This window comes from Mustela nivalis (genome assembly GCF_964662115.1).
Source record: "Mustela nivalis genome assembly, chromosome: 2".
Classification (NCBI taxonomy): domain Eukaryota; kingdom Metazoa; phylum Chordata; class Mammalia; order Carnivora; family Mustelidae; genus Mustela; species Mustela nivalis.
The window spans coordinates 39,315,147-39,337,804 of record NC_139021.1 but is presented as its reverse complement, the minus strand read 5'-3'; the positions used below and the strand labels follow the sequence as shown (position 1 = coordinate 39,337,804).

At 43.3% G+C, this 22,658-nt stretch overlaps 2 long non-coding RNA genes across 2 annotated transcripts in view; both read right to left on the bottom strand.

Annotated features, from left to right (window-relative positions):
• The window catches only part of LOC309860595, a 961,417-nt gene that overhangs the window by 547,302 nt on the left and 391,457 nt on the right, over positions 1–22,658 (bottom strand). The gene's annotated exons all lie outside the window — the stretch shown is intronic.
• Positions 10,403–11,214, bottom strand: LOC309860411. Its single transcript, XR_014309350.1, has 2 exons — positions 10,853–11,214; positions 10,403–10,706 (listed from the first exon to the last, which is right to left on the bottom strand). It is a non-coding gene; the product is annotated as an uncharacterized lncRNA (long non-coding RNA).

Below are 22,658 nucleotides of genomic sequence, written 5' to 3'. Positions count from 1 at the left end.
TGTCCTTTTAGTCACAGAAGTCATTTACTTATTTGTAATGTTCACTGTCTTATTCTGTCTCCCCCTCTAGAATGTGAGCTCCAAGAGGGCAAGCCCATGTCTATTTTGCCCACACATGTAGCCCCAATGCTGTAAATAATGCTTGGCACTTAGTGGAATCTCAACAAGTATTTGCAGAATAAATGAAGGAGTGAGTGGACGGATCAGAGATGTGGCCCAGACCTTTTGCAGTTTTGAAAACCTACGTGCATGGGAAAAAAATTAAATTAATTAAGTAAACTAAAAATCTGAAACATAACTAATACTTATTAAAGAAAGAGTTCTAAAACAGCAATTAATAAGTAGGTTTTATGAATTAAGGATTTTTTAAAACTCTTCTCTCATACGAAGCTGGTTTCCCAGGCCACCTGTAGAGCATGTTTGCCTCCTTCTTCGGAATCCATTAAAGTGACAGCTCTGGGTATGTATGAACACAAACGTGCTCTTGGCTCCATTTCCCTACCCCAGATCATTGGCTGTCCTCGCTCCCACCCACCCCTGAATGCCTGGCCTCTCTCCCACATCCTCTTCCCTTTTCTGCATGCTCCCTATGGCCTTCTCTCAGATTGCAGGGCCCTGGCTGGGCCCCCATATCTGCTTTATGTCCAAGGTCCCAGGCTGCTCTGTCAGGGATTACTTTGCCTCCATTGTTCCGTCGAGGACCACACACAGGGGCAGGGCTCAGGTACCCTTCACTCTAAGGAGGCCTGTGGGAATCTGGGAGAAAGGAATGAAAAGGGACAATGATTGAACAGTACTTAGGAGGGGGTTGTTAAATGTCAACCCCGATTAATGATAATGGTAATTTAGAATCTGCTTATGGTTTCCATTGTTAGGCTCTGCCAAGAAGTTTCCAACGTGGTATTTCAAAGGGTTCCAAGTCTGGCTGAGGCTGCGGACCTACTTTCGGACGCAGGGTCGTCCACCTGGCAGGGTGAGCGTGGTTTAAGAGGAGCCGTGTGTCCTGTTATTAAATGTGGGTCCTGTCCAGTCAGGACGTCTTCATTCCTGTTCACCGGGATCCACCCACCCCCTTTAGAGACAGGAAACCCCGATCATTTCCATTACAAAGACAAGCTGTTGAGGTTGCCCCTTTTCCTCTATCCCCTCTTCTAGTTTCCATAACCACCCAACCACCCAGCCAACAAACAAAAAGAGTAACTACACTTCCCCCCTGAGAACAATGGACATCAGTAGCTCTGTTGTCAGAGGGGCACAGTGAAGTGGTCAAGGGCAGGTGCACTGGACTCTGGGCTGTTGCAGTTCAGATCCTGACCCAGCTGCCTTTCAAGCCTTGATTTCAGCAAAAGCCTTAATTTCTCCAGGATTCACTCGTCTCATTAAAAAAAAAAGAAAGAAAGAAAGAAAGAAAGAAAGAAAGAAAGAAAGAAAGAAAGAAAAGAAAAGAAAAGAAAAGAAAAGAAAAGAAAAGAAAAGAAAAGAAAAGAAAAGAAAAGAAAAGAAAAGAAAAGAAAAGAAAAAGAAAGAAAGAAAGAAGCTACGACACTTAAAACCTTAACAATGATTCCTGACACGTGGCAAGTGCTTGCAATGTCACTTACCGCTTTCACTGCACAGTTAGCCAATGGACTGGGGTCTCCTCCTTTAGGATGGGGTTTCTCAGCCCCAGCACTAGAAATAGTTTGGGTCTGATGATCCTGGGTTGTGGGAGGCTGTCTGTGTACTGAAGGACATCTACCTCATTTCCAACCTCGACCTACTAGATGCCAGTAACGATCATCTTTCCTTTCCCCACCCTAATTACAACAGTCAAAAATGTTCCCAGATATTAATAAATGTCCCTGAAAAGGGGTGGGGGAAGGGCGAGCAAACTTCCTCCAGTTGAGAACCACAGCTTTAGAATAAGCCACAAAAATAATACAAGTGTGTATCTCAATGGCTATGCCCCACTGGGCAGAGGTAGTTTTCCTTAAACTGAAAATTTCAGTACTCCCAGAGGGACTTTTAAGAGTTACATGTCACAGAAAATGATCCCAACACCCTTTCCATCATTGCCGTTCTGGTCAGCCACTTTTAGCACCTCCATCCAGCTTTCATCTTTGCCCCACAAAGGGTGGCCGTTCCTTAGCTCCTATCCAGCTCAGGTCCCTGCAGAGAAGAAGCAAGACTTACAGCTGTGTCCCTCCCCACACAGTGCATGGCACAGACCAGCTGCTTCATGAAGGTGTATTGAATGGAAGCAAAGGAGGGAGTCTGAGTGCCTTAGCTCAGCTTCTTTTTCCATTTTCTGTCTCGTTTTGGCTCATTGGACAACACTAACTTTTCAAAAAGCAGCAAATTCCACACAAAACAGAAACTAAGCGACAGAACAGGAAAGCAGGGGGTGGAATAAAACAGCCCTGGCAATGGAAGATAAAGAGAAATTGACAGAAATCCTCTGACCCCTCACGCTTATCAAGGAAAATGTTACACTTTTCAGCTGACAATGCATTTCTTTCCCTATTTTATGGTTGTATGAGCAAGGGAAGAGGAGGGGGGGGATCCTTGTGGCTGCCACAAGGAAGGAGATAAAATAAGGTGACTGCTCCAACAGAGTTGTCAATTCTCCTCCAGAAGAAAATGAGAGCTCAGAGCAGAACTCAGGGGAGAACTCAGCAATGGCAATAATGCCACCAACACCTTGAAACTGAGGTAGAAGAGAAAGGGAAGGGAACATAGAAGAGCCAAGGAAACACCTGGAGATGGTACATGAGAGAGAAAGTCAGGGGTGACCCTGTGGTTCTACTTGTTGAGAGTCCATCATCCTCGTCTTTTTATTCCCTTGGCCACAGTCTGGGCTCCGATCAGCCCATCCGAATTGCAGGTCCTTAGCAGTAGACTCTTGGGTGGGAAAAGTCCCAGATGGAAATAGTCTACTGGCTTTAAGGGGGATGGAGGGTAGACAGGAGGTGGGCCAGAATGAAAGCTAGGTAAACTAAGAAAATTAAGGGGGAGGATGTCTTCCCTCAGGCCTCCTTCTTGGCCTCTTTCATGAAATCCCTCTCTTCATAGTATCCATAACCACTGATTTTCTGAGACAAGGGTATTCTTGTTGCTCTCTTGTCCTCCAGAAATTCCATTCCATTCACTCCTTTCCCTGTGCTCTAGCAGATGAAGCTTTCAGACAGGACTTGGCACTGAACTGCTCAGACAAGGAGATGCCCATGAAGAGTACTTAGACAGTAGATTTCGTTGATGGCTACCTTGAGCCCGTTGGGTGGAAAGTTGTAGATGTTGTGTTGATACTGCTGGGGATCTATTCTTTGTAGGAGCAAGTGAGCAACTTTATCCACTTCCTTCATAGACTTTTGTCCTCAGAAAATGATGGCAAAGGGCGCCTGGGTGGCTCGGTGGGTTAAGTCTCTGCCTTCAGCTCAGGTCATGAACTCAGGGTCCTGTGATTGAGCACCACATAGGGCTCTCTGCTCAGCAGAGAACCTGCTTCCTCCTCTCTCTCTCTCTGCCTGCCTCTCTGCATACTTGTGATCTCTGTCTGTCAAATAAATAAATAAATAAAAATGTTTTTAAAAAAGAAAAGAAGAGAAAATGATGGCAACAGTGTTAGAAGCATGACGTGGGTCACATGCTGCCATCTTGCATTGACACCGAGGAGTTCCTGGGTGAGCTTTGGCTCAATCACAGCTCAGTGCTACCAGTTGCCTAGGCTGGTGGATGAGGCAAAACCCGGCATAAAAACGTGAGATAAGTGGGGCGCCAGAGTGGCTCAGTTGACTGAGCATTCTTCCCTTGATGTTGGCTCAGGCAATCTTGGGGTCATGAGATCCAGCCCAGCATTGGGCTCTGCACTCAGCACAGTCTGCTTGTCCCTCTCCCTCTGCTCCTCCTTGTGCACTCTTTTTCTCTCAAATAAATAAATAAATAAAATCTTTAAAATAATGCGAGGTAAGAAGTAGGGACCAGGCAGACCACCAGCTTATAGAAGTTAGTTCTAAACTGGCCAGGGAAATGAAGGCAAACAGACTGAGTTGAAGTGGCTCAGGTGTTTTAGTTTGAACTGCTGTGACAAAAATACCATAGCCTGGGTGGCTTGGGCAAGGAATATTTATGTCTAACGGTCTAGAGTCTGGGAAGTCTCAGGTCACAGTGCTGGCCAACTCGGTTCCTGGTAAGAGCCCACAGCCCAGTTTGTGGACGGATGCCTCCTTGCTGTATCCTCACATGGCAGAGAAGAGTGACGGGTCCTGGTGAGTGAAGCAAGGTCTCTCCTGTCTTGTCTTATAGGGGCACTAATACCATCATGAGGACCCCACCTTCATGGCCTAATTGCTTCCTAAAGGCCTTATCTCCAAATACCAACCCTAAGGGGACTGGGACGTCAACGTATGGATTTAGAAGGTACACAAACATGCATTCTCTAACACCTGGGTCACTCTCTCTCAGAGTGGTCAGCTTGAAGTTTTAGAGTACTCCATTATTCATGGTCTCCACCAACCAGTGGACAAAGAAAGTGATATTTGGCCAGCTGTCCGGGTCTTCAGGTAAAGGTACCATGCTAATGGTTATCAGGAGGTGGTCAGGGTCCTAGTCATAGACCTTGCAAATGAGAAGGGTGACCATCTCAGAGCCCACGTCCCCCACACAGAGTCAGCAGGAGACCCTGACACCTGTAACACCTTTATGTGTCCTGGATATCTTCCCAGGAGGGACTCTTGGTGGTTATTCAGATGACTTTAGCTGCCTTATGATGACAGAGCTTGTCATCTTCTTTCTCCCCTCTGTGGCCCTGACCTGCCTCAAACTGATTAAAGGCAAGATGGTCGGAAGATCTAACCAAAGGGACTTGAGCAAACATTATTTCATAGATTAGAAACCAGACAGGTTTCTAATCATCGGGGATGACATGACATGACGAAAAAATCGACTCCCAGTAGCTTCATTGCGACCTCTGGGGATGTCTGTCTAGCTACAGCTGGCTGCTCCGTCGTGAGCAGTGGCTGGTCCAAGGTCACATTCACCATCCAACACCACCTGGATCTCAGTGCCCTCCCCCCCCCCGCCATGACTGCCACATGGCACAGTTTGGACAGGCAAGGTTCCCCTCCGTGGGGGGATTTATTTTTATTTTTTATTCCCCACAAAGTAGGCAGAGAACAAGAGAGTTGGATTTGTACACATTTTTCCTGCTTATGAGGGAAGAGCGGCACATGGGTCGAGAAGCTGCAGCCCCTGCCTCCAGGTCCACAGACCCTCGGATTCCGCAGCCCTTGAACTCTATCTCTTTTTCTAATGGTTTTTTGCCCGTGTTGGAAGTTTCTGAAGGGCAAAAGAGAGCGTCTGCTCCGTCCCATTAACTGTCAGTGTACCTCAAAGAGTGTTCGAGCCCCAGCCAAGGACTCAGTAATCAGGTGCTGTTTAAAAGAAAAAAAGCTTTGTGGAGTGTCGACTTTACAAAGCTCTCCTGCTCTTCATTTCTCAAACATGACACGTGGGCGGAGCGGGCTTGAAAGAAGGAGAAATTTCAGTGATATCAGGCCAGCAATTTTTCAGGGCTCCATTATGTTCCATGGCCCACTTTTCCTGTTGTCAGAACTGAAGAAGCCCCAGCTACACATACATCAAGATAAGAGCCGCGCTTCCATTAATGAAAGGGGAGGGTTCGCTGGGAATCAAGGAGTTCTTTACATCGCAAATGGTAAAAGGGAATTTGTTTGAAGGTCTTATCTGGCTTTTGATCATCTGGACAGGCTTACAGAAGGAGAAAATTTGTTATTTTAAGGACAAAAATTGCTTTTTCATTGCATCAAATATGCGTTGCAGCTGCTCAGACACATTGTTCGGAGAGGCGAGCAGTGCGAGGCTGTTCCACCCAGGTGGACAAAATAGTCCAGATCCTGATTTATAAACCAGCAGCCACTGTACAAATGCAAGCGGTTTGTGAAAGTCAAGACGTGCAAAATCCACCTCTGACTGCCTCAATGAACAGCATCCTACAATAACCAGAGGTTAACACCGTGAATAAGCAAGCGTCCACTTGCATTAAGAGAAACAGAACAGAAAAACAGAGAGAACCACGATCATCTGGTTCCTCTTTCCCAGTGTGGGACTGAGACTCCAAGAAGAACAAAGATCACCTAGACCACCAGTGCCCAACCAGTAGTCCCCTGAATCATCTGCTCGCTGCCCTACTTCTATTACCTTATTTCTGGCCGTGCAGAGACCGCTTCTGGTCCCCTCTGAGTGCCAATTCTTGGACTTACCCCCCTGTCTGCAGAGGACCCAGCATTATAAAGACCTCTCTGCCTGCTGCCCTGTCTCATTAAAGCACTTCTTCAGAGAAGATCATGTCTTTGCCTCTGATTCTTACCATAGTGTTTTGCAGATGCTAATAAAGTTTTACTGGGTGAATGAATGAATGAATGAATGAATTGGCCTCTATCTGTATTCCCGGGTGTAAATATCATCCCTGCAAGCTCTTTTCTTTGTGTCCAGGGCAGTTTCAACTTCTAGGCTGATACCAGCTAGTGAAATCCACCATATGCCCAGGGCGCCCTTCATATGTAAATAGCTAGTCCTGGTCAGGTCAGCCTTTCCTCTCAATCCCGATCAGCCTTATTTTTATAACCTCCAACAATCACTTTGCTTCTGCCTCTTTTCCATTCCTACACTCAACCCTCTCCTCTCTTTGGTCACCTTATTGTGCGTCCATCCTAGACCCCTATACATCCTTTATCAGCCATAGCTCTTTCTATGGCAAGGGAGAAACTGAAAGAGAAGCAGTCTATTGCTCAGGCAACTGAACACCTAGTGTTATGCCAGCTTCAGGCGTGGAGCTCAGAGGATATCAGGAAGACCCAGTTTCTTGAGCTAGAAGCTGTGCTCTCCACTAGGCTGTCCATGTTCTCCGACAAGCTCTCCCCTCAAGGCTGTCAAGTGTCTGTTGCCACTCCAGCTTATATCCTTCTAGGTTCTACTCTAGTATTAAAGAAAGGGTCCTGGAATGCCCAGGTGGCCCTGTCAGTTAAGCAATGGACTCTTGGTTTCAGCTCAGGTCAGGATCTCAGGGTCAGGTGATCAAGCCCTGCGTGTGGCTACGCACTCAGCCGCAGAGTCTCCTTAAGACTCTCTCTCCCGGAGCGACTGGATGGGTCAGTGGGTTAAAGCCTCTGTCTTCAGCTGAGGTCATGATTGCAGGATCGTGGGATCGAGCCCCACATTGGGCTCTCTGCGCTCAGCAGGGGGCCTGCTTCCCCCTCTCTCTGCCTGCCTCTCTGCCTGCTTGTGATCTCTGTCAAATAAATAAATAAAATCTTAAAAAAAAAAAAAAAAAAGATTCTCTCTCCCTCTGCCCATCCCCTGTGCTTGCTCTCTCTCTCTCTCTCTCTCACAAGTAAATCTTTGGAAAGAAGGAAGGAAGGAAGGGTGCTCTCCCTCAATAGCTCAATAATGAATGCCACCACTGAGCTTCCCTAGCTCCAACTTGAGCAAAGCACATACACGTGTACCAGTCACTACGCCCCAGGGGTGAAATACAATGTGCAGGATTGGACCCAGCCTCACAAGCCGGTGCCAAGCTCAGTGGAATCAACTAAACTCTAAGCACTTGGCTAAACACTGAATAAGGGTGGTCCCCCCCCCCCAAACAAATTCAGGACCCTCTCACTTCAAGGAGGAGGTATGAATGTCAGAAACAACAAAAGCGAACAAACGCTTACACCATCCTAAACTTGCTTTCTGGTTTTCTTGTCTTTTCCTATGTCTCTGCACCTAGCCGAGTCCGTACATTCCATGGCTTTCTCTTGCCTTCTCTACTGGTAGCTCTGTTAATACCTTGGTCCCTTCGTCAAACACAAAGAGCAGTTCCATGTTGTCCTGGCGGCTCTCCCCTTCTTCAGCCATGTTTCTTCTCCTGCCTCCCGCTGATTTCCACCTGAATTTGCACTCACGGCTATCACCTGCCAGAATTAGAGTACCTACTGGTGGTGAGCCTAGTACCGGGGCTGTGACACTGGCTGGAGCTGTTTGCTTTCTCTAGTGAGCACAGAAATCTCCCTCATTATTCATCAGCGTTTTCCTTCTGTTTCTATAAACCCATCAAAACCAAATATACCCAGGCTTCTCCCATCCATCTCAGGAAATAGGACTAACCCCTTTATTCCAGCCTTAGCAGCGTGCCCGCCCCCACCCTTCTCCTCCCTGTGTCCCCATCACACCGTCACCCCAGCTCAGCCCCTCCAGACTTGGGCTCTCCCCACCCATCTCTGCTTTCTTTCACCAAACTCGCTTCTCACCTCCCTGCAGCTCTGTTTCTGGAGCTGCCTCCTTTCCCCACCCCCTCAGAGATTTCCTCATAGTCAAAATATTTGCATCTTCTCTCTCCCTCACCTTCTACATCCAGATCACCCTCCATGCCTTGCGAACAGAACAGTCCGTGCGGGTGTCCCTTAGCTCCCCCCACTCCTCTCTGGTCCTCTCACCATGCAAGGGTTCTCTCGTGGTTCACCTTCTCCCTCGTCCTAGTCTTGCCTTCCTTCAGTCTGTCCTTCCATCCGGGACTCATCGGGGATTCACTTTCGAAACACTCCCCTTCTCGTACAAGTCTTCATGGTGAGATGTGGGACAAAAGTGACACACACGAGCTTTGAACCTGGGGTGCTCTTCACGTGCCCTCGTCTGTGGTATTAATCCGACAGACACCCTGAGCTCCAGCTGGAACCTCCGCGCACGTGCTCACCCTGATGGCTCCACCTGGAATGAAGTTCTCATCCTCCCTTCTGCCACTCCCACGACTAGAAAATTCCTAACCTTTCTTTGAGGCCCCCATCAGCCATCTCCAACAATTCAGTCCCTCCCCCACCCCAGGACCTTCATCCCACCTTGAAGCAGGATTAAGCCCTTCCTGGCTGTAGTCCCTCTAACATCATCCCTTTGATTTGTAACTCCTTTTCGGTGATTGTCTTAGAGTTCCAGACGTGGAACTGCCTCCACACATCACTCCACTCCGTCTCTCATGCCTCGCAGGGCTCCTGGCACACACGGCAAGTGAGATCTTTCCCATGCCTCCCCTCTGGAAGCTTCATCTTTTACCGTATGTCTCTTTCAGTCCCCAAACCATTGTCTCTCCATTTAGTCTTCTGTCCCCTATTTCTGGCCCAGCCAGGAGTGAGAATCCACAGAGCTCCCCACACTTCTTCCTAGACATCTTTTCCCTGGAAAATCACTTCCGCTTCTGGGAGCTCCCTCTCGGGCTTTGGTCTCACCTTCTTCACATCAGGTTCTGTGCACAATTCATCCACCTCACAAGTGTGTATTATTTGCTCAACACTTTCGTGGAATACATGTCCATTGTCCCTGGGGAGCTTGCTACCACATGGAGCAATGCATTGCTCCCTTGCGGTCACCTGCATGTCCCCTTGTGACAGGAGATTGCCAGTGAAGTCGCTCTTCCCTGTTCTAGTCATCCTGCTTTGTCTGTTTGGTTGTTATACAGCAATCTCTCCAAAATCTATCCCTCTCCCTCCATATGTATAGCTAAGTATGTGATTTATCCCTTGACCATGAACCATATAGAAACTAAGGTTAAGGGGACTATATAATTTACCATCCAAACCAGGACACCTGGACCATGAACAAAGGAGCTAGTAATAGTTTCCGCAGGTATGAACTGGGACCTTCCCTGGCCAATCAGTACATGTGGTCTCCCTTCTTACTTGACATAGTGCCACCCTCCCCCTCAAGCAGGATCCACTGTTTGTTTTTGTTTTTGTTTTTTTAAAGATTTTTATCCATTTAGAGCACAAGTAGGCAGAACGGCAGGCAGAGGAAGAGGGAGAAGCAGGCTCTCCACTGAGCAGGGAGCCCAATGCGGGGCTCAATCCCAGGACCTTGGGATCATGACCCGAGCCAAAGGCAGCCAAATAACCAACTGAGGGACCCAGGCATCCCAGGACCCACTGTTTTGAATGTTTCTTCTGGTACCTGAGCATGCCAGCATCACCTTTGTCTTGATTCCAGCCTCAACTGGAATCATATAATGTTTTTTTTTTAATTTTTCTGTTGTTTTTGTCTTTTTCTGTGTCTCTGCACCTAATGAGTCCATACATTTGGTCTTTTGTCCAAGAGCTAGAAATTCAGGGGAACGTCCCAGCAGTTTCCCTGCATTTAGTATCAAATTCATTCTCCTTCTGCTGCAGTTTGCTGGAATTCTGCCTGATCCAAATTCTTTGTTCCTTGCATGGCCAAGCAGGCACAGGTGATTTTTGGTCTTTGTCCATTTTCTTCTCTGATTCTTCTTTGGGCAGTCCCATCTAGAAGAATCACTTCCCCCTACAGTTCCAATCTACTTTTTTCCTCCTAATTAAAACCCAGCTTGAAGGTCCCCTTCGCCTGGAATGATGGTGAAGAATCAGGGAAGAAAATATTTTTTAACCCAAAGCCAAACATTGATCTCCCATTTTATGGAGAAACACAGAGAAAATCAAGGGGTTGGGGGGCAGTGGAAATGGAATTTATCCACACAATCTCTTTCACATTTTACCCTACAAGTACCTCGCCCTAGGACTCATGCCTTTTGCAGTTCAAACACTAGCGCATGTGTATCTCGACAATAACATTATCAAAGACGTTAAGTCATGATTAATGCACTTTGGGGGGCAGCTTTTCTGCTTGCTTCAACATAAAGTTGCCAAACGGTACTTAGAGGCTCAGAGCTACAAGAAAGAAAAAAAAAAAAAAAATGCTGGTAATTTTCTCTTCTCAGGAACATTTTTCAATTTAACAAATATTTTTAGTCCAAAAAGCAAGAGCCCCCTTGCAGACGGGTGCCCGTTCTGACATGTGCCCGGACATTTCTCACCTTGAAGCCGAAGCGGCTCCCTCTTCTGGTCAGCGCCGAGGCAAAGCGCAGAGCAAGGACCGCTTCTCCCTTCCCCGGGAGGACGCGCCGAGGTGGAGTGTGAGAAAGACAGTTCGTCTTCACTTTGGCAAGACAAACGCAAAGATGGGAGATAGGCTCCACTCAATTATCACCTTCGGTTTCATCAGCTTTGCGAGGCCTTCGCTCTAATCAGAGTCCGAAAATGCCCACCATGGGGCCCGGCAACTCCAGGGAGTGAGAACAATCGCTCCTTTTCTCATCAAAGCCTGCAACCCCGCCAGGCACCAGGGCTGGAGCGCGCGGCCCACCCGCTCCCCATCAGCCCGACACCGGGGAGCCCTGCCAAGCCGAAAAGGAAGGGGACGGCAGTTCGGGTCATTACAGAGCCGCTGCCAAAAAGTGCTCAGAAAATGGACAATTAATTTCGGCTGTCAAAACAGATACTAGAGGAGCCCAGTTAGATTTCAAGCAATTTTTTTTTTTTTTTTCCCCTCTCCCAGCAAATCCAAGGCTTTGCCGGTGATAAGAGATGGAGCAGATTCTGGGCATGTTTGTGAGACAATATTACACCGTGGTTAAGACTGCGGTAGACTCTGAGATCAGATTGCCTGGTATGGCTCCCAGCCTTCCTTCCCCTCCCCCGACCCCTGCTGTATCCGCAGGCATTCTATTTAACCTCTCGGAGCCTCCGTTTTCTGGCCTGTATGTTGGGAATAGTACACGTAGAGAGGAGGAAGTGGGGAGCCTCGGGATGTGTGGAAAGCACTAGGCATTGCTTCCGTCCCGGAGCAAGTGGTCTATATCGGATGCTGTTTCTTGTGATTATTGATAGCGGTGATATTCTCATGCCAATCCTCCTGCTTCTCTTGGAAGTTAATAGGTTCAGCTTGTTTGTTTCCTCTTGGTGAATGATGACTGGTTTGCCGAAGTTTCAGACAATTTTCTGAAGATTGGTGCCTCTGGGGAACCCTCACTGGTAAGCAACGATTTATTGACTTGGAGAAAATGTTCCACGTGAATGTAAAACCTCAAAGAAAAGAGAAATATTTTTTTGTTGTGGTTCTCCCCCAGTGAGGCTGTAGCATAGATGACACATACATAAGTAAAATGGAATTTGAAAAGCAAGAGGCAGAGTATTTTGAAAAAATTAGAAGTTTCTTATAAATCTTTACGAAAATGCATCTGTGTCAACACAATAAAAATAATATCCCACCCTACTGGTTTTCATCTTCCAGCCCTGGGTCGGCACTAATGCATTAACCCTTCCGTCGCTGTCCAGTGAATGGGAAACCACTTGCCACTGCTCTTTAGGACACAGAAGTGAACATTCTACCCTCATCTCCCATGGCAAGTACTTTCTCTCCTCACAAGATCATAGTTTTCCAGATAATTCAAGAAAGCAATATCTTTTTCTCTCTCTCTTTTTTTTTTTTTTAAGTAGGCACCACACCCAGGGCAGAGCCCAAGCCCAGGGCTTGAACTCCTCAGCTCCAGACCTGAGCAAAAATCAAGTTAACGGAGTGAGCCTCTCAGGGGCCCAAAGAAAACAATATCTTAACTGTATATTGTATAATACCACTTAATGATATTCAAGATAAATCTTCTTCATAATTGGGGAAAATAGGCAACTTTTTCTGGTTTGGGGGCTTTAGGGTTTGTGGTTTTTTGTTTTGTTTTGTTTTGTTTTTTTGAAACCTCACCCTATTTGGCGGGCTCCTCTGCTTCTCTATTCCCATTAACATATCCCATACTATTAGGGAGAATCCATGCGACACAGTCTTTTATCTTATTCTATTTTTTCTATTTATTATTCTTTTTAATTAATTCAGGTGTAGTTATATTAATTTCAGGTATAGAATATGGTGCTTCATCAGTTCTGTACATTGGTCAGTCCTGACCATAAGTGTACTTTTGATCACCTTCACCTCTTTCACCCAACCCTCCCCCTCCCCCCAGCAGCCACCAGTTTTGTTCTCTGTAGTTCAGAGTCTGTATTTTTATTTGTCTCTTTCTTCTTTTTTCATGTGTTTTAGTTCTTAAATTCCACATATGAGTGAAATCATATGGTATTTGTCTCTGATTGACTTATTTTACTTATCATTGTACTCGCTAGATCCAGCCATGTTGTTGCAAAGGGCAAGATTTCATTCTTTTTTATGGCTGAGTAATATTCCATTGTATGTGTATGTGTGTGTGTATTACACACCCACACACACCACACCTTCTTTATCTGTCCATCTACCCATGGGTACTTGGGCAGGTACATAATTTAGCTATTGTAAATAATGCTGCAATAAACATATGGGTGCATATGGGGCGCCTGGGTGGCTCAGTGAGTTAAGCCTCTGCCTTTGGCTCAGGTCATGATTTTGGGGTCTTGGGATCGAGCTCCGCATCGGGCTCTCTGCTTGGGGTCTTGGGATCGGCCCCTTTCTCTCTGCCTACTTGTGATCTCTGCCTGTCCAATAAATAAATCAAATCTTTAAAAAAATATATGGGTGCATATATCTTTTCAAACTAGTGTTTTTGTGTTCTTTGGTAGTGGAATTATTGGATCATATGGTAATTCTATTTTTAATTTTTGAGGAACCTCCATAGTGTTTTCCATAGTGGCTGCATTCCCACCAACAGTACATAAGTGTTCTTTTTTCTCCACATCCTTGCCAACACTTGTTTCATGTATATTTGATTTTGGACATTCTGACAGGTGTGAGGTGAGATCTTGTGGTTTTGATTTGTAATTTCCTGAGGATTAGCGATGTTGAGCATCTTTTCATGTGTCCATTTGGCCATCTGATGTCTGTCTTTGGAGAAGTGTCTATTCATATCTTCTGTCCATTTTTAAATTGGATTATTTGTGGGGTTTTTGGTGTTAAGTTGTATAAGTTCTTTATGTATTTTGGATACTAACCCTTTATTGGATATGTCATTGCAAATATCTTCTCATTCAGTAGATTGCCTTTTAGTTTTGTTAATTATTTACTTTGCTGTGTAGAAGCTTTTTATTTTGATGTGGTTCCAATCATTTATGTTTGCTTTTGATTCTCTTGCCTCAGTTGCCATGGCTAATGTCAGAGAAATTGCCGCCTGTGCTCTCTTCTAGGATTTTTATGGTTTCAAGTGTCACATTTAGGTCCTTAATCCATTTTGAGTTTATTTTTGTGTTTGGTGTAAGGAAGTCATCCTGTTTCATTCTTGTGCGTATTACTGTCCAGTTTTCCCAACACCATTGGCTGAAAGACTCTCTTTTTCCCGTTGCCTATATTTTCTTCCTTTGTTAAAGATTAATTGACGATATAACCATGGGTTTATGCTGTTCTGTAGATCTGCATGTCTATTCTTCCACCAGTACCATACTCTTTTGCTCACTACAGCTTCATAGCATATCTTGAAATCTGGGATTGTGATGCCTGCAGTTTTGTTCTTCTTTTTCAGGATTGCTTTGGCTATTCAGCATCTTTTGTGGTTCCATACAAACTTTAAGATTGTTCTAGTACTGTTTTTAAAAATACTGTTGATATTTTCATAGGGATTGCGTTAACTCTGTAGATTGCTTTGAGTAGTATGGGCATTTTAACACTATTTGTTCTTCCGATACGTAAGCATGGAATATCTTTCCATTTGTTGGTATCATTGTCCATGTCTTTCATCAGTGTTCTATACAGGTCTTTTACCTCCTTGGTTAAGTTTATTCCTGAGTATTTTATTATTTTTGGTATAATTTTAAATGGTATTATTTTCTTAATTTCTCTTTTTGCTATTTCATTATTAGTGTATAAAATGTAACAGTTTTCTATAGATTGACTTTATATCTTATGACCTTACTGAATTCATTGATTAGTTTTTTGGTGGAACCTTTAGGACTTTGTATATACAGTGTCATGTCATCTGCAAAAAGTGAAAAATTTAATTCTTCTTTGTCAACGTGGATATGTCTTATTTCTTTTTCTTGTCCAATTGCTGTGACTAGGACTTCCAGTACTATGTTGAATAAAAGTGGTAAAAGTGGACATCCTTGTCTTTTTCCCAATCTTAGGGGAAAAGCTCTCAGTTTTCCACAGCTGAGTATGATATTAATTATGGGTATTTCATCTATGTCTTGTATTATGTTAGGCCAACACTCCTCTTAAAAACCTTACATCCTGGTAATCTATTTTCATGCCTGTTATCGCAGAGACTGCCAGTATCTTTATTTCCATCAATAATGTGCCCAGGCAAAAGACTACATTTCCCATCCTCCCTTGTAGCCAGGTGAAGCCTTGTGACTAAGTCCTAGTCAATGAGATACAAGCTAATGTGTTATGCAAAACTTCATAAAGGCACCATAAAGAGGACTGACACTTCCTAGGATGGGAGTGCACCCTTCTTGCCTTTCCTTCTTTCTCTTTCTTGCCTACTGGAATGTGAATGAGCTGACAGGAGCTCCAGCAGCTATCTTGGACTATGTGGTAAACTTGAAGATAAAATTTAAGAAATCACCATATCGATCCTGAAATGTCAAATTTAAAAAAAAAAAAGTTTTTTTATAGGAGAGAAATAATCGATCTGGTCTGAGCCACTGTTATTTGGGGCTTTCTGTATTATGCAGATGAACTCGACCCTATTGACACACTTATTCCCCCCACCCCATGCCCTTTTTTTTTCTTTTTTGGCCCCAGGATGAATTCTTTGCATTGGCTTATCTGAATATCTGTTCTCAAAGTTTGTTCTACCCAAGATAACATAGCAAGGTTTATTACACTGCCCACCCTGTAACATTTAAGATAGCTTACTAAAATATAAAGCCCAGGTGTGTGGGGATATTAAGATGTGTGTCAAAACTTTGATTCTTCAAAGGGCTGTTTCATTTTAGGTTGAGAGAAAAAATAATTTTGTAATCGCACTTTGCACACTAACTTGGCAACCCACTTCACCAGCGTGAGAGATTACCAATCAGGGCGAATGGCTCACTAAAAACTCAAGCGAATGTCACTTTTCTGTGAAGGAGCTCTGCTTTCTCCTTTTCACCATGATGTTCAAATCTTGAAGTATACTTCCCATGTTGTGCTGCAATGATTTTAGCAAGTCTTTTCTTTTACAGAGATTTTCCTATTTAAGTCTATGTTCTGAGTGCCAAGTACAGCACCTAGCAAATGACAAATGCCCCCAAAGTCACAAATCTTTAAGGAATGAATGATGTCCCTTACTAGAGGGTCATTTGACCTATCATTTCTATCACCAGTTGAAAATTAATGTAGCTTTCAAAACTCCAACCTAAAAAATATAATAATGACCACAATAATTAATTTTCTACATACGAGGTCATTTGCTAAGCTTGAAAAAGCTCTGTAAGAGCACTAAATATGTGTGTGTGTGTGTGTGTGCGTGCATGTGTATTTCTATATTTTATCTTTATCTGTGGTCCATGCTTTCAGACCACACATACTCTCCAAAGAAGCTATGGAATTTGGTGCCGTGACCCAGTCATAGACCACTCCACATCCACAGAGCCTGAACTGGCTTCTGAGTGTCTTCCTGAGCATACTTTTTGTAAGAAATATTTGTTCTGGGGGTGCCTGGGTGGCTCAGTCATTAAGCCTCTGCCTTTGGCTCAAGTCATAATCCCAGGGTGCCGGGATCCAGCCCCACATCGGGCTCCCTGTTCAGCGTGGAATTTGCTTCTCTCTCTCCCTCTGCCTGCCTCTCTGCCTACTTGTGCTCTCTATCTCTCTGTCATATAAATAAATAAAATCTTAAAAGAGAGAGAAACATTTGTTCTGTAATCTACCTTTAGAAAGCAAAATAATATATGACATTATTGGTCACTCAACGCTTGGTCCATGAAAGGAGCTCAACTGTTAACATTCACATAGATTACCATTTTGCCCATCTGTGGAATAAAGATTAGTGTTAAATAATGAACAATGTAGAATGTTTTAGGTGTGAGGCAAAAGAGACAATTTGAATGGCACGGCCTCACAAAATCACAACCCCCCCCACCCCGGAAACACCCAGGTAGTGAAATACTGCTTTTGGTTTTGTTTTTTTATCGCAGAAAAATGTAACAAATATCACGATGTTGTATAGTTGACTCTTGAATAATGGGTTTGATCTGCATGGGTCTACTTAACATGTGATCTTTTTCTGATAGATACAGCATTGTAAATGTATTTTCCCTTCCTTACGATTTTCTTAATAACATTTTCTTTTTCTAGCTTACCTTATTGCAAGAATACAATAGATAATACATATCACATACAAAATATATGTTAATCATCAGCACCCCAACCCCTAACTTGTTCAGGAGCCAGTTATAATTTCTTGGAGTCACCTGGTCTTTTCATCTATCTCATTGAAGATGTTTGATCTGGAAGCTAAGGAGCTTTTGGTTCTTCACTATGGTTATCCTGACCAGTTCTAACCTCTATCCACTGCTTAAGATCCCAGATCACCACTTCATTTCAGTCAGAATAAATGGGGTTTGATGCCTACAAAGTAACTTGAGTTTTTACTTACTTTCCATCCCTGATAAATGACAATGCAAGTGATATTCTTGTGACACATACCATGAGATTGTCTGGAATAAACTAATTTACAGCATTTGGGGGGCCAGAGCTCACATTGAAAGTGGTAATGTTCATGGACCACATTGGGGCAAATAAGAGTCTGCTCTTGGGTAGACGAGAGCTGCCATAGGTTTTGGCTTCCCCAAGCCCAATATCTAAGTATACCTTAATCCTTAAGGCCCATTGGTTACAGATCTCAGAGTTGTAAGACTATGCAGCATATTATGTATACACAGGGAATCTATAAAGATACAGAATATTTCTGTGTGTATATAATCATGGGATTATTTATACATCTTTAAGTGTCTAAGTCTAGATTCACATACAGCCTAACAAGAACACCTGCCGTAGGAAACGTAAGCGCCAGATGGGATCTTCTACATTGTGCCTCCCACCTTCTCCCAGGAGGAGGAGTTCCTAATCTGCTTGGTCAATGCTACCACTTGCCTTACCGGGCAACACTGCCCTTAATATGCACCTTCAGTTTCACCTTTGTTTAGTTTCTCTTCTTTCAGTTTAACCTCTGTTTCTACACTGAAGTCTCTAGATCAGAGTGTGCTCTATAGATCCAGACATTTTCTGGAAGGAGAGAGTGAAAGGCTTGTCTTGCAAGCCTCAGCTTGTTTCTCCAGTTAAGCTTTTACTGGCAGGCCTGTGCTTCTCCACCATCACTTTAGGGACACTTGTTTTCCCTTATACCTAACTGTGCTCTCTGTGAGGAACTCTCAGGGTTAGGACACCTTCAGGGAAGAGGAGATGTAAGTGATAAGATTGGGCCCATGTCTTGAAACCCTAGGCTACTTGTTCCCTAACCAAAAAACCATCATCTCCTTTATTGAGTAAGACTACACTTCCTACTCTCCTTGGAAGCCAGGTGTGGGTATGTTCTGGCCAATGAAAAATCAAGAGAAATGTTGTCTGGGAATTCTGGGAGGGCTGCTTAAAGGCAGCTGACCCAGCTGGAAGAAGCCCTTTCTTTTGCCTGCAGCTGGATGTGATGGTTGGACTTCAGCTGCCATCTTGGACCATGAGGCAACCTTGAACATGAAAGCAATGAACTAGAATGGTGGAGCAAAAAGTTAGGAATCTCAGGCTCTGAAGACATTGTGAAACACTTATTAAGCCCTGGAAATGTCTATCATAAAACTTTTTCTTTTTATGTGTGAAAACTAAACTTTTTTTTACATTTAAGCTACTCTTAACCTCAAGGTTTCTATTAAATAATACTGGACAAAGGTCTAAGTGATACAATTATCTTTTATCGTCAACATTTTATCTCTAATTACTAATGGTTAAAATGACTGACACCACAACCACCATTACCGCTATTGTCTATAACACTATATAACTATGCAGAGAATCAAATGTCTCCACCAACCACAAAAGCCACCAACATTCCAGCAAGAGTGAGCAAAATTCCTGCCCTAAGGAGGTCTCCCTCACATTCTTGAATTTCTAGGGAAGGTATGAATTCCTTGCTACTTCCCTGCTAGAAAACAAGGGTGGACCTACACAGACCCAGGAAATGTGATCATAGGATAAGCACCTACAGCCTGGGTCACATCAAGAGATTGAGAGACACTGATAGGAAGGAGCCAGATATGCCTGTTCCTGTACCCCACTGTTGGACAAACAGCCCGAATTCAAAGATTTGGAGGAATTCGAAGATACAGTGGTTGTTCAGATCATGCCTCAAATAGGTTTTTAACCACAATGCTATCTCCATGCTCAATTCCAGGCACTCCCACTGACCCTTAGGCAACAACAACTACCAATGTGCTGGCTAAGAATCACTTTCCTACTAATACAAGGAATCTAAAAGCCAGAATATGGTTTTTTAATGCAACTATTATCTATTTATTTTGAAGAACCATTTGTTCACTGCAATAACAGAAGTTCCTGCTCCCTGGCCACCCATTCCTAAGAGTTTGGGAATGGGTTTGGGCAAGAGTTGAAATCTAGAATGAATATGTATAGTTTTGTTTAAGCCTAAACCAAACATTCTCAGAAGGTAAGTGTCCATTTGCTCTGGAAAGCAATTTTAAAGTAAGCAACATTAAAATTCTTTCTGGTGTGAACAAGCTATGAACTGAGCCCTCTAACCAAGGGCCTTGAATCAATTTAAGTCTTCTACCATGATTTAAATGCTCGTGGTGCCCAATAAACATCAACCACTAATGAGGGCAAAAATACGAATTCATTGGAGATTTTAGGTATAAAATAAAGATTAGGCAAGTCTCCAAATTAAAACTGAAACTGAACTAGTTGGAGACTATCTCAACTTAGGGAAATATTCCCCTGTGGAAATTAGTTTCAAAAAAAAGGAAGGAAGACATCTGGCAGTCCAACGGCCCCTTTCTTCCAACAAATTGGAACCCATCATCTCCCAAGAAAATATAGAAATTCAAACAAAGTCAGGGTCAAATCAAGAATTAAAAAAAAAAAGAAAAGAAAAGAAAGAAATGATTAGGGCACAACTGGCTGATGTATGTCAGCTGGTATTCACCAGGAAATCATCGGGTCTTCTGGATGGAGACACAGGATTCTCTCTGTTCTGAAGAAGGACAACCAAACATGGAGCTGTGGATGGCCAAATCACATCACAGATGTCACCCCATTTGGTCATTGCCCTAGGTCAAGGGTAAATAATCCTGTTAAACTTATTTCAAAATCCCCTGAACACATACTATTCGTTTCCTGGCTGTTCTGAGGTTAAAAAAAGTATACTAACTAGTCTCACATTCCTGCTACTGAACCATTATCATGATTGAGGACTCCCTACAGAAGTAAAAGAACAATCACTTGGAAATACGAATTTTCAAAAACAAAGTTATGTCACGAGGTTCTATTTTCCACTCACATGATCATTCTCAGTTACATCTGATCAGTTCCACCTTTAGTCAGCAATGACACTAATACATAACAAATATTTATTAAACTTTTAAAATCAAACACATTTTGTTCCTAATAAGTTTGGACTTCTTGGAAGGGTTAGCATTATATCCTTTATAATTTCAGATATCTGGATGGTAGAGAATTCATGGCTGTGTTTCCCCATCCCTCAAGCTGAATCCTGTTCTCCCTGCTTCCTCAAAAGCTGTGGAGATGAACCATGAGAGACTGTGGACTCTGAGAAACAAACTGAGGGTTTTGGTTGGGCGGGGGGGAGGTCAGGTGAGCCTGGTGGTGAGTATTAAGGAGGGCACGTATTGCGTGCAGCACTGGGTGTGGTGCATAAACAATGAATTTTGGATCAACGAAAAAAAATTTAAATTTTTTTATAAAGCTATGAAGGAAGATGGATGAAGCTTTCAGGGAATTTATGATTAGGAAAGGAAAAGAATAAGCTATAAAAGTGCAGAATATAGGTAAAGAGAACAGCCTGCCTTTGGTCCTGGAACTCAGTTTTGGAACTTCCTTTATCTCTAGTTCAATGTGTAACATTTCCTAGAGCTTCACAGAATGCCTGCCATGCTCTGGGAACTTAGTAGTTATCTGCCAAATGAGTGAGCAGATAAGAATGTTCTCCAGATCCCACCAGATTCCATCCTAACTCCTTTCAAGCAAGTGACTGACCCTGGATCGGCCTCAGTTTTCTCATCTGTCAAGCAGAGTGATAATAACTAGAGTTTTCATAAAGTACCTCATAAGATAATAGTAGTAATAATAATAATATTGCCGTGAACTCCTCGAACATAGGCACTGTCTTTTCATTAATACGATTTTAGAACCATAACTACAGAACTAGACCAGAAAAAGGCATGTGCAGCTTTCGTCAGACACCATTTTAATATCTGTAAGAGCTGTAGCTCTTCCACAAAAGAACATTATAAGGAAAAAAAAATACAGAATTCTGATTACCAGAGAAAATAAGGTTGGAAGAGGTTGTGAAAGAATTATGGAAGGGCAGAGTAATTCGATAAAGTGTCAGTAAAGTAGGCTTTTTTTTTCTTTTTATAAGATTTTATTTTACTTTAGGGGCACCTGGGTGGCTCAGTGAGTTAAAGCCTCTGCCTTCAGCTCGGGTCATGATCCCAGGGTCCTGGGATCGAGCCCTGCATTGGGCTCTCTGCTCGGCAGGGAGCCTGCTTCCCCTCCTCTCTCTCTGCCTGCCTCTCTGCCTACTTGTGATCTCTGTCTGTCAAATAAATAAATAAAAATCTTTAAAAAAAGATTTTATTTTACTTTAAAGCGAGAGAGAGCATGAGCAGGGGGAGAGGCAGAGGAAGAGGGAGATAGAGAATCCCAAGCAGACGCCGTGCTGAGCCTGGAGCCCAAATCAGGGCTCGATCTCACAACCCTGAGATCATGACCTGAGTCGAAACCAAGAGTCAGACATTTAAGTGACTGAGCCACCCAGGCACCCTGACAGTAAAGTAATTTTAAGGCCAAAGGTGAAAATAAAGATGTGTCCTAAGATCATTAAATGAATGTGAAATCCAAGTGATCAATGAAGAAAGTTAGCCATAATGTTAATGAGGAATGTGGGATTCAATGTACTCAAATCAGGAGGAAGAATGAGTTAATGACCTATCTCAAAACCAAGAGAGACCAACTCATAAAACATAGGAGTTTGGGGTTCATGTTGTACATAAGTGTTAAAAGGGAGTTGGCATGTGATCAGTGTCCCAGGGAGAATCCATTTCCTTTCTCAGCTGAAGCCTACGGTAGATTGACAGCCACAGTCTGCTGAAATGGTCTCCCCACTTGTGTGTGACACCATGGTTTTCAGGACTGGGTTAATGTTTTTAACCCATGGAAATTTCAGAATAGAGTACAAAGATTAAGTAAATTGAATCTAAATCATTAGCGCTGTTGTACTAAGTTCCAAATTGGGGTGATTTTTTTTTTAAATCCACAATACAATCTGTATATATTTGGTATATAAAACGTTGGCAAGCATTAAAAAATGTTTATTAAGTATCTAACAGGTTAGCCTCTGAAATCAATTTAAATGTCTAATTGAGTAATCAATTTTAGATTCCTAATGTGAAGCTAAATGACATAAATAGTACTGAAATGCTTACTAGAACTTAGGAATCATCATCTTATAAAGTTTAATTTATTAGCTTTACCTGGAATGGTTTACATAGGAAGGTTTTTCTCTTAGAGAAACTTGAAGAGCTTTAAAAGAAAAATTAATATAGTAAGTTGATAAAAGCAGTACAATATTTAAAGCAAGTTTATTAACTAGGTTTATAACCAGAATTGATTAAGGGAGATTGATCCATTCAACCTGA